General features: G+C 47.9%; 1 protein-coding gene across 1 annotated transcript in view; it reads left to right on the top strand.

Annotated features, from left to right (window-relative positions):
• Nucleotides 1-1,539: 1,539 nt before the first annotated feature.
• The window catches only part of LOC126963224 (mitochondrial import inner membrane translocase subunit Tim23), a 901,060-nt gene continuing 892,336 nt past the window's right edge, over nt 1,540-10,263 (top strand). Inside the window, exon 1 of the mRNA XM_050805369.1 lies at nt 1,540-1,549. The gene's annotated coding sequence lies outside the window, so the exon portion shown is untranslated. The remainder of the gene's footprint in view (nt 1,550-10,263) is intronic.

Raw genomic sequence — 10,263 nt, 5'->3', positions numbered from 1 at the left:
TCAAGATTCATTCCAGAGCAGCCATCACTGTGCCTGCTTTCTGGGAGGGAGGAGCCCACCAGGAACACTGGTCTTTGACTCAGGCCCAACACTAGGGAGCCAGCTCTGTACAGACATCTGGAGAAAAAGATCTGGATATTAATGAAAGTGAGAGTGGTGGTACCACTCATTTGCATGAGTCACTGATGGCCACTTGAGCTGGAGCTCCAAGAAGCTCACAGAGCCGGGGATGTAGACAGCCTCAGGGGGCCTAAAGGTGGGCAGAGTTGTCCCAATAGCCTCCTAACTCTGCCCAGGACTTCCTGAACTCTCACACTTTCTCCCACATCTAATTCCTCCACCTACCCCTAAGTTGACCAGGGGAGGGCTGGCCTAGGGTCAAGTTTCCCTCCCCATGTTGTGACAGCTGGGGACTCCCCACCAAGATAGGCTGGAAGGCAGAACCCAGCCCCAGTCTTGAGACACCAACAAGATGACCTGCTGACCCATCTCCAGCTGGCTTCCTCCCCACACCCTCCAGCCCCCTCCACTGCAGTGACGGGCAGTGCAGGATTGACCAGGAAGCAAAGCAGGAGGAAACCCTGGCAGAAATATGTGTTCCCTGTCCCTCTCTGGGACTCAGGGCTGAGTGTAGTGGAATGCCTCTCCCCAGGCCAAGACTCCTGTCCAGCAGCCCCCCTCCAAGTGGTAGGGCACACTGGCTCAGGGACCCTGCCAGCCCTTGTCTACTTGTGCCCAGGGATGTAATGGCTCCCCACTGTTGCCAGCTTCACCTACACACCTGAAAACCCTCCCTCCATGAAGCTCTTTGAAACCACCTATGGGAAGGCACCTGTAGGACCCTGACTAGTGGAGATGGGGTAGACTCAGTCCAGATCTGGGAACTGGTGGAGACGGTGGGAATGAGAATGGGACAGAGACAAGGAGGAAGGCACCAGTGGCCATGAGATGACCCGTCAGGCCCATCTGACAGCTGTGTGGACATGTCCAGCTGCCTCAACAAGCTGCGATGAGTGTGGCATCTCCTCCTGTGACCCCATCTGGCTGCTTAGGTCTGGGTTTTTACTACACAGCTGCCAAGAGGTACAAACAGGAGTGTCAGCATCCCGCTCCCAGCTCTCTGGGTGAGCGCCCTCTCTCTAGATCAGTCTGGTCACTCACCTGCCTCGGCCAAGTACTCTCAGGACCACAGTTGATGTAATACTTTTACTTTAAATCAACTCCCTTTTTTATTCCACTAAAATATTCTAAAAGGAAACTTTATCTCAATGTTTTGCTGTGCCAGTTATCTGTTTCTTAATGCATGTCAACATGGATACACATCTACATAAAAACTGTGTTGATGCAGGAACCATCTAAGTGTTTTTCATACCAGGAATGCAGCACTCCCCACATTCTGCTCCAGCACTGTGCCTGGTACTCCCAGTCTTCTTACAGCCGGGGCATGATCCCTGCAGCCACGTTGGGGCACAGGAAGTGGGGTGCCTGGTTCCTTGTGTTGACAGTTGGGATTCAAGCTGTCTGCCTTGGAGTGGGCAGGGTTGAGGGGTTCCTCAGCTTGGCAGTCCTGGAGAAGAAGCTTCTAATCCACTGACAGCACTGCAGACAGCAGCAGGCCCACCTCTCTCCAGCAGGGCGGGTAGGAGAGCTCAGGACAGGTTGCCAATCTCGGAAGACCATGCCTTTGCTTTGGGACAAATTCCCAGGAAAGGGGGGAGCCTAGGCATCCATGTCATATGTATTTTGGCTCTGCCGATCACTAGCCTTTTTGTCTCTAGGTAAGTCACTTAAACCCTTTGAGCCTCTGCTTCTTCCAGATGTAAAGTAAAAAACAAAATAATGCCAGCCTTATAAATGTATGTGTGCATCAGAAATAATAGGTGAGAAGCCTCTGGCTGAATGCTTGGCACATAGATGGTATCCATAAATAATCTTTATTTTCATAATCAAAGACAAATTCAGCCCAGCAACCCTTGGTATTCCAAAACTTCCTTGGTATTCCAAAACGTCCTTGCAGCCCCTACAGTGTAAAGCTCAGACCCCTACCCTGCTTCTCAAGGCCCCTGGCCTCTGGCCTAAGCCTGTGTTCTGGGCCTCCCCCACCACACCCTGGACACCTTTGCTCTTCTCAGATGGGACTACATTGACTCTTGACATAAATACATCAATTTTCCCACAGGATGGGTCTCCAAACATTGTACCTGCACCCCTAAGTCAACTTCCTGGTACCACAGTTCGACTTCAGAGCATCAGCCCGTGCGTAGACACTTTAAGCTAAATAGTCAGTGCTTTAGTGTTAACATATTTTTATCAATACCACAGTGTTGGTGCTATACCGGATTATTGGCCCTTATTATCTTTTTAAAAAGTGGGAAAGGAGAAATTAAAGCAGAAAAAAATATAAATCATGAGGCACACTGCTACTAACAAGCCACTGCTTTCACTCTGATGTTCACTGGAACAGTCTGGGCACTAGGTGTCCATCTGTGCAAGGAACAAACCAGGAGAAGAGCAGCGGCCAGATGTCAGGAGGAAGCAGAGAGGAAGTTTCTAGAGTTTAAGTGCATGGATGGAGGGAATAGAGATGCAAGGATTGAGAATGAACTACAAAAGAACATTCCAGAAGCAGAAGCTTAGGCCCTGATACAGGACTCCCTCCAAAATATGTATTTAAGAAGGAAAAAGCAAAGACCCAACAGTGTGTGTGACTTGCCACTATTTGTTTGAATGAGAGATATGCATATACACCGTCTCTGGGTGGATACGAGGAACCTGGTAGCAGAGGACGTCTTTAGGGAGAGAGGCCAGAAGAGAGAAGGTTAGCAATGGGGAGAAAACATCCAACATAATTCACCAGGCTTCCTTGTTTTCTTCTTACCACATGAGTAGGTTGTAGTATACAGATCCAAATGGAGAAAAGATTCATGAGTCCATATGCTACATTGTGGCTTCCCACAGACTCCTCTACCAAGACAAGCAGGCTGGCATTGCATCTCCTCTTGACAAATTGTTCCCAAAAGTTGATAAGACATCACCAAAGTCAATTTTGCATTGTCCTACTCAATCCTGTACACGTTGAAAGAATCCCCATCAGCAAAGTTTTTTCCACATCAGAAATAATTTCCTCCAATAAGCACATGAAAAGATGCTCAACACCACTAATCCTGAGGAAAATGTAAATCAACACACCACAATGAGATGTCATCTCACTCCCGTTAGAAGGGTCACTGTAAAAAAATAAAAAATAACTAGAATCCTTGTGCATTGTTGGTGGGAATATAAAATGATGCTGCCACTATGGAAAACAGTATGGTAGTCCCTCAAAAAATTAAAAACAGAACTACCATATAATCCAGTAATCTCACTTTGGGGAATAGGAAATATACCAAAATAATTGAAAGCAGGGTCTCAAAAATGACAATAGCCCAAAGGCAGAAGCAACCCTCGTTTGGTTGCTCATCCAAGTATCCATGGGGGATGACTTGTTAGGCTAAATGTGGAGTATACTTACAGTGGAATATTACCCAGTCTTAGAAAGGAGGGAAATTCTGACACATGCTATAATATGAATGCCTTGAGGACATGATGCTAAGTGAAATATGCCATTTAGAAAAAGGCAAATACTGAATGATTCCACTTAGATGAGGTACTTAGAGCTGTCAAACTCACAGAAACAGAAAGTAGAATAGTGGTTGCCAAGGGCTAAGGATAGGAGGGATTGGGGAGTTATCATTTAGTGAGCGCAGAGTTTCAGTTTTGCAAGATGTGAAATTCTGGAGATGAATGTTGGTCATGGTAGCACATCAGTGCGAATGAACTTAATGCCACTGATTTGTATACTTAGAAATGGTCAAAATGATAAATTTTATGTCATGTGTATTTTGCCACAATAAAATATATTTTTAATTTAAAAGTTTTTTTCTGTTTCCTAAATGTCACTATATGCTATCTGATGGAATTAGATTCAGGTGTTTAAAAAGTATTTTAGAAGTTATGTGGTGTTGACTGAATGCTTGTGTCCCCACCCCCAATTCAATGGCTTCATATGTTGAAGCCCCAATCCCCCAGTGTGGCTATATTTAGAGATGTAGCCTAAAGGAAGTAATTAAAATTAAACTACATTATAAGGCTGGGGCCCTGATCCAACAAGATTTCTGTCCTTATAAGAGGAGATACCAGAGAGTTCTCTCACTCCTCCCCTATCCCATGAGGAAAGGTTACTTAAGGACACAGCAAGAAGGCTGCTGTCTGCAAGCCTGGAAGAGAGCCCTCACCAGGAGCCAACACTGCTGCTGCCATGATCCCAAACTTCAGCCTCCAGAAGTGAGAGAAAATTAATTTCTGTTGTATAAGCCATCCTGTCTGTGGCATTTTGTTATAGTAGCCCAAACTGACTAATACATGTTATATGTAGTCAGTGTTTACTCTCTACGGTTAATGTTTTAAATCACCATGAATAACAATCATGTTTAACAATCTTCTTTAAAAAACATATACCCCTGTGAGATCTCATGTATATAATAGTCTCAAAATTTTTTAAGTATAATGATGGAAGACAGATGAGTACTGCCAGGGGTTACATCTGGGGAGGGTATGATTACAAAAGAGTAGCATGAGAGAGTCTCTTGAAGGTGAAGGAACAGTTCCGCATCCTGATGGAAAATGTATATGTGATGACATTTCATGCAATCATTACCTTCCTCCCCCAAAATGAGCATATGTAAAAATTTATGAAATCCAAATAAGGTCTGTAGGTTAGTTAATAGTATTGTAGCAATGTCAATTTTCAGTTTTGATCATTGTACTATTGTTATGTCAGTGTTCTCTTTGGGAGAAGTTGGGTGAAAAGGACATGAGAACTCTGTACTACTTTTGCAACTTGTAAGTGATTCTAAAATTATTTCAAAATAAAAAGACTTCTAAAATATATCCACAGTTAAAGTAGCTTTTATCAAAAAGATTTTTTTTAAAAGTTGGTAATGGCATATATGTGGAGAAAGGAGAACACTCGTACACTGTTGGTGGGACCATAAACTAGTACCACTACCAAGGAAAAGAGTATGGAGTTTCCTCAAGAAACCAAAAATGAAGCTACCATATGATCCAGCAGTTTCACTACTAGGTATATATCCAAAAGAAAAAACATCAGTGTATTGAAAAAAGACATCTGTCCTCCCATGTTTATTGCAACACTATTCACAATAGCCAAGATATGAAGTCAACTTGAGTATCCATCAACAGATGAATGGATAAAGGAAACATGATATATATACACAAGGGAATAATATTCAGTCATAAAAAAGAATGAAATTCTATTGTTTGCATCAACCTGGATGGAACTGGGGGACATTATGTTAAGTTAAACATGCCAGACACAGAAAGGTAAATATTGCATATTATCTCATATGTGGGAGCTAAAAAAAAAAAAAAAAAAATTTGATCTCATGGAGGTAGAGAGTACAATGAAGGTTACCAGAGGCTTAGAAGGGTGGTGAGGATGGGGGGATTAAGAGAGATTAGTTAATGGGTACAACAATACAGTTAGATGGTAGAGGTAAGAGCTAGTGTTTGGTAGCACAATAGGGTAGCTATAATTGACAATAATTTATTGTATATTTCAAAATAACTTGAGGAATGGATTTGGAATGTTCTCAACACAAAGAAAGAATAGTTGATTTGGGGTGATGGATATTCCTGATTTGATCATTACACATTGTATTTTTATGTTAAAATATCACATTTACCCTATAAATATGTACCACTATTTCCTGATCCTAAAAAATTAAAAATTAAAATATGTATCCGATAGTTGGAGAATTTGTGATATTCTGTAGCTCCTCGGAGACAGAAGCCACTTTACCATGTGTAAGGTCTTGTTGGACTTCTGTACACAGGATTTGCATATCATCCCAGGTGCACTCTTGGTGAAAACAGGAGCACAACACGCTCAGTGGCCCAGAGTCGCTGGAATTCTGCATCCCTCTCACTTATAAGGCTTCTCTCTGCCTAGAAGATTCTTCTCCAGTTCCCTCAGTCTGAAGCCGCTGGCCATTGTCCAGGACAGCTCACACCCTCCTCTGCAGCAGCAACCTCACTGAGTGCTGGCCACAGTGCCCCTCACTGTCTCATCCCACCTAATCCTCACTGCCCCCATTTTACAGATGAGGAAACTGAGACTTGGAGAGGGCAAGAGATTTGCTTCTGTGGGTTGTGTGGGATCCTGGATTCAAGGCTGGGTCTGGTGACACCCCCACTGGGCTGCCGTCGCCCCCCACCACCACCACCACTCAGACTGCCACCTGCAGGCTGGCCTCTGGCAGCAGGTGTGAGGGAAGCCAGTGGGGAGAGGGCACTAATTCAAGTCTGCAGCAGAGCAGCTGTTCTCTGGGTCCCTGTGGCCTGAGGCCATGCTGCTCTTATGTTCTCGGGTAAAGTGCTCCACTTAGGAGAAACTCTCTCCTGGCTGCAGGGCCATTAGCTCCCTGACTCCTGAAAAAAAACATTTGGCCAGCGCTGACAGATGTGGCCATTACACAATCACTTAGCCCCCTCTCACTGCCCCATCCAGACCTTGGGAGGAGGAGGGGCCTTGAGGCAGGCAAAGCCCTGGGGAGAGTCCACGCAATTCACTTCCTGGCGCTGCCTCCTCTCTGCTCTTAGATTGCATTTTGCCAGGCCACACTGATGCAGCAGGAGGCAGCTTCAGACAGCACCATGTGCTGCCAATGACCTTGTTCTCCTGAGAGTGGTTCAAAAACTGCCTTCACATGCATCATTTCCTTGACTCCTCATAATAACCCTCTGTACTCAAAATTAGGATGATTCTTTCCATGATACAGATAAAGAAGTGAGGCACAGAGAGGTTAAATATCTTGCCCACGGTCACATAGCTGGGAATGTCAGGCCTCTGATTCCCAGGCCTGTGATGCTTCCTCCGCCCCAGGCAGCGAGTGTTACCATGCATGGGGAACTCCACCTCAGAGGAGGGTCTCCAGGGCCAGGACAAGGGCAAGGGCTGCTTCTCTCTGCTGAGTGGAGGAATGCGGCCACCAGAGACTGCAAGGAACATCTTGCCCCCTTGGCAGCTGCCAGGCAGCCCTTGACCCGGTGGGCCACCAGCTTGGGTAATTTCCTCCTGCACCACCCTCCTTTGCTCTCTAGACCCTGGCTCAGGATGGATGCTGAACCCACTCAACCCCCAACCGCAGTGTGGCCCAGGCAGGGTTGGCAGCCCTCCAACAGCTGGCAAGCCTCCTCTCCCAGCCATAGCAGAGGTCCCAAGATAGGGGTTGCTGTGGCATCTGGTGCACCCAGCTGAACCAGGCCAGGATCAGGCAGCCACAACTCCTGTGTTGTCTGACAATGCACCCAGCAAGAGGGAGGGGGTGGTGCCCAGGACCTAAGGAGGTGTGTTAAAGAGCAATGGCCCATCCTGCACACAGCCAGGCTCTGACAAGAAGCAGCTTCGCCCGGCAGGGGCTCTGCCGTCAGTTAAGAGGCTGGTGAGCAGATGGCAGGCAGCAGCAGCAAGCACAGGCTGGGCTCCCAGGCCAGTCTCCTTGGTCCATCTGGCAGGGTGCAGGACAGGCCCTAGGCGCTTCCAGGGCACCTGGGTAGGAGAGGCCCTAGGCACTTCCAGGGCACCAGTCAAAGCTGCTTTCCACCCAGATGCCTTGCTTTGCCTTGAGGTGGCTCAGAAAGAGGTAGCTGAAAAGTCCACATCCGGGCAGAGGCAACCACCTTCTCTAAAATGCTCTTCCTGGGGGCTGGGGGATGGATTGTGATTTATCCAAACCTATTACCCTGCCTCCTGCTTTGGGACTGAGAGCCAGGGGGCCCAGCTCTGCCAGAACAGCTCAGGCTGAGAGGAAGGTTGGGGCCACTGCTCTTGGCCTCAAGGACTGCAGGCCCCAAACACCTGCCAGTCCGACACTAATTATGTCATTCCCCTCAGACAGCAGTTGGTGGTGCTGGGGCCAAGGGTGTCCAGCTTCGGAGTCCAGGGCTTTGTTGTCATTGGGAGTGTAATCTGGACACAAGCGGGCAGCTGAGAACGGCTCAAAGGGACAGCTGGGTGTTCCACAGCCCTAGGGCCTTTGAGCTTCCTGGGTGCGGCGGGCACACGCTCCGTTCCTACAAGAGTTTGTTGGAGCTGCTGTAGAAGATATTTGGCCAAGTCTTGATGAGAAAAATAGCCAAATGTGGAATTCTGTAAAGTAGGTTGACAGTGTTCATGAGTGGAGCCCAGAATGAAGCTGCATTATCATTTAAAAATAATAAAAATATAAGCCCTTATAGTCCCTGTCTCAGGGAAACCTATCATCCTTTGGTTTAACTTGCCTCAGCAGGGACTGGGTTTTCCACATCTGTGCCCTTCTCTGCCTCTGGTGCCATCCCCGTGGGGGTGATGGGGATATATGCTGGGTGTCGGCCCAGATCCCCAGCCCAGAGACTTAGAGCCATGTCCACTCCCCAGGGCAGGGCAGGGCCAGAGTGGCCATGATTGACCACTCCTGATGAGACCAGAGGGGTCTGCTGGCTCAAGTCCCCAAGGGGTGTGGCTGAGGCTGGAAAGCCACAGCGATCCCTGCCTGGCTGATGGCTGTGAGAGAGCAGAGAAGGCCGAGCTGCAGGGGAAAATGAAGGAGGTCCCTGACAACCCCTTGCTTCTTGGTACCTGTCTCACTGGGGTCCCAGGACTAGAGTCTCAGCCATCCTGAGTTCCATGAGATCACTTGGTATCCTCCTCCTAAAGGCACTTTTTGACATAAACTGGCTTCAGTGCTTCCCAGTACTTGTCACTAGAAGAGCTCTTTCTAAGACATTCCCCCTACCCCAGCCTTCATGCCCACCCCTGCCTCTGGGTACCACAGATTCCCTTCCAAGCTCAAGTGCCTGGGCACACGCATCCTCCTGAAAATCAACCCTCCTACAGCCCACACAATTTGCTCAGGGAAGGGTGTGGCAATCCCAACTCCCTCTGTCGGCTCAGGCGCAGCTGAGAGCCGTTCCATCGTTTCCTTCTTGAGAGAGTGAGGTTTTCACCTGAAAAAGGTCTTCAAGCCTTTGACATGTGTGAGGCTTGGTGGAACAAGAGCTGGCTTTTATACTGCACTTCATCCATGCCAGGCACCATGTAGCTATCCATTCATTTAATCTCCAAAGAGCCCCGGGAGGGGAGGCTGGTACATTATTACATAGGAGATGACTGAAGCACAGAGAGGTTAGGTGACTCGCCCAGAGTCACACAGCCCTTAGGGTTAGGATTCTGAACAAGGGAAACATGCTCTTAACCAACTTCAACCAAGCTCTGAATTTGTAAAAGCTTCACTTTTTCTGGTGAAGCCAGAAAATTAGGAAGAAAGAGAGTTTCCATTAAGTGGACTGGTTGAGTCTCAGGCACCTTCTTGGTGTCCTGTCTTGCTGTATCCATTGGAGGGGCCCAGAAGCTCTGGGCACCACTGAGTTCAGGGATTGTTGCTGGGCCTGCTCTTAGACAGGCACACACCTGAAGGCCAGGTGCAGATAAAATGGGGGCAGGCTGGCCCCTACCCCGGCCAGGCTGGACCCAGGGGAGGGAGACACTGAGGTCTGACAGGGTGCTGGGGTGGTTCATCCTCCCCTCCCACAGGCCCACCCAGGACAGAACCCAAAAGACAGTGAGCAAAGGCAAACCGTGACTCACCATCTGTGAAACCTGCTGGGACCAACGGGTCCTCATATGCCTCCATGGTGCTCCTGGCCTTGAAGACTGAGCCCAGTTGATCTCATCAAGTCATTTATTAACCACTGTCTGTGTGACAGCCAATGAAGTCGAGTTCCCTCTTCCTATCAAAGGCTATCAACTATGTAGCTTTACAGAAGTTGTCCGATCTAACTGTGCCTCGGTTTCCTTAACTGTGAAACGGGAATAGTAGGACTTACATTGTGGGTTTATCATTGGAATTAAATATGCTAACCTATGTAAAGTTTTCAGGAAATGAGACAGTGGCAGAGTCAAAGGAAGTTCTTTCTACCCAACTGAGAGATCAGACACTGGGCACCCACCAAGAAATGGAGGAGGAGCCCCCAAGTCCCCCAAGCCCTATGCCAGGGCTGCCCGCCCTGACTCCCTGCCATGCCACAGTTGCTCCTCCTCTGGGCAGGCTGTCATCCCCAACAAGGCCAGGCTGTCTGCCCCAGTCACAGTCACAACTTCAGTGGTTTCTAGGCTCCTTTCCCAAACCTAGAGTGCATTAAGGAATGGACTTCATTGTGCCTCAA

This window comes from Macaca thibetana, chromosome 9, assembly GCF_024542745.1.
Source record: "Macaca thibetana thibetana isolate TM-01 chromosome 9, ASM2454274v1, whole genome shotgun sequence".
Taxonomy (NCBI): Eukaryota; Metazoa; Chordata; class Mammalia; order Primates; family Cercopithecidae; genus Macaca; species Macaca thibetana.
The sequence above is the reverse complement of the archived record's forward strand: the minus strand, read 5'-3'. Positions and strand labels throughout refer to the sequence as shown.